This window comes from Carassius auratus, chromosome 27 (assembly GCF_003368295.1).
Source record: "Carassius auratus strain Wakin chromosome 27, ASM336829v1, whole genome shotgun sequence".
NCBI classification, from domain to species: Eukaryota; Metazoa; Chordata; class Actinopteri; order Cypriniformes; family Cyprinidae; genus Carassius; species Carassius auratus.
Window position 1 is genome coordinate 2,827,522 of NC_039269.1, and position 2,031 is coordinate 2,829,552.

Consider the following 2,031-nt stretch of genomic DNA (forward strand, 5'->3'; position numbering starts at 1 on the left):
TTAGACTTCTAACGTGCACGGCCCAATAGAGGAAACAAAACCTAGCATCCCGAAGTCATGCAGAAAGCAAATGTAATATGACTGTGAAGTGCACAGAGAAAGCAGCACTTTGAAAGAGGCGCATAGGATTAAAAATGTTTAAGTTGATTGTGTCTGAGCAGACCTTATAGTATTATTAATTTCAATGTATTTCGAAATGTTTATTCCTTTTTGTGTTTATGCATGTGTATATTGTGTAATACCATCAGTATTATTGTCATCGACAAATGTTTCATTTGTAGAACCTTTTTATATACGTATTATTTTTGTATTCCTTTATTTATTGCGTGTGTAATACATACACAACACTGTAGTTTAACACAATGTATTTTACAATTAAGCTCAGTGCCACGATGGAAGTTAAACCCTGATATACAGTATATAAAGCCGAACTTAACAGTATTAGTGTAATAACATTTTTTAACTCTACCACAGAAAGTCAATCAGGCAGATATTTGCACCCATTGCTTCAGTTTTCCAACAGCTTCACAGTAATTGTAAATGACCCTTAAACCTGTGATAAAGAGCATGGATCCATGTTGTTGTACTGGTGTTGAAATAGCCATTTTAAAACCAAAAGTTGTTGTTTTTTATTTGTGCCAACTCTGCATTGTGTGTGTGTAAATGTCACATTTTCCATGAGGTGATAAATAGGATTTTTTCTTCTTTTGTTTCCTTTTTTTGATGCCACCCCATAAAATAAAATGAAGTGAAGCACCAGGTCATTTCTAAATTTCTCATTCATTCTCTAACAAATTTTGTGAATAATTTCCGCACAACAGTGGGTATCCAAGATGTTTAGTGCTTCATTTAAAACTCTGACCTAATGCTTGTAATATGTAAACCATAAAAAGCAAACCGAGTACATGTTCAGCACTGTTAAGTGACAGCATCCACTATTTGAGGTTTAGTATCTAAAAATCATAGCAAAACACTGGATTAGAACAAACTCTACTATTGCAAAGACTTGCAAGAAAACGGATCGATTGGAATGGAAAGGAAATAGTTTGCAATTTCCATTTAAGAGTGAAATAAGAGATTATTAGAACAAGAAATCAGTGAACAAAATGCGTCAGACTAATTCAAAATTTCTTCCTAATGGGGTCAGTCTGCATCTTCATCTATAAAAATATAAAGTGTCATGCTATATCAACAGCATTAAGGGAATGTTCCATGTCCAATAGTTTAGATTCCCTAAAAAAAGCAAACCAAAAAAAGCATTTACAGTAAAAGCCTGTAAATTTGAACATTCCTTTATAAAGTGGCTGTGTTTTGATGAAATCCATATATTATTAAATACATTAAAGTTGGTTTGTATACCAGTAGGTAAATTATACGTGAGAAGTTTAAGAGCAGCACATAAAAAAAAAAACAGTGTTATTGAGATATTTGCTGCCTCCTGGTGGAGGGGAGTAACAACTCAATAAGGTGACCAATTTGCCTTGACAATTTTATTTTGATCAAGACAACGCTCTGCAATGTACAGCAGAACATTTAACGAATTACATTCTATAGGCAATTGCAAAATAACCATATCTGAATTAATTCTCTTTACAACCTTTTAATAAACTTGTCTCTGTATTAATACAATTGTGGCTCTTTTTACACACAAACACAGTATGTCCATCAGACATCTTTAGAAAGAGCGATCAAGTTTTATCCACTCACAATTTCTCCTCTCTTTCTAATACAAGATCTTCACATGTTATTTTGTCTACAGTGTACAGTACTCATTTATTAAATAGGCTGTGGGAGTTTTCAATGCACGACTGGGGTCTGGTCAGGAACAGTGGAGAGTCGAACATCATCATGGGGTAAAAAGTGTCCTGCACACATTTCATTTCAGTGTCTCTCTAAGAACCGAAAGGGAACATATGCACTCACAAAGCCTGAAATATACTTGACTTATATTTTCATAGCTCAGAACTTTTTATAAATCCTTTGATGTTGGATCAATAATCAGGAAATTGAAGCAAAGACTCAAACAAAAGA

At 33.7% G+C, this 2,031-nt stretch overlaps 1 protein-coding gene across 4 annotated transcripts in view; it reads left to right on the forward strand.

Annotated features, from left to right (window-relative positions):
- Positions 1–759, forward strand: part of LOC113045087 (zinc finger E-box-binding homeobox 1-like) — a 21,672-nt gene extending 20,913 nt beyond the window's left edge. For all 4 annotated transcript variants that reach the window (XM_026205238.1, XM_026205237.1, XM_026205240.1 and 1 more), the window contains one exon: positions 1–759. This exon is cut by the window's left edge and continues 2,377 nt beyond it. The gene's annotated coding sequence lies outside the window, so the exon portion shown is untranslated.
- Positions 760–2,031: the final 1,272 nt, after the last annotated feature.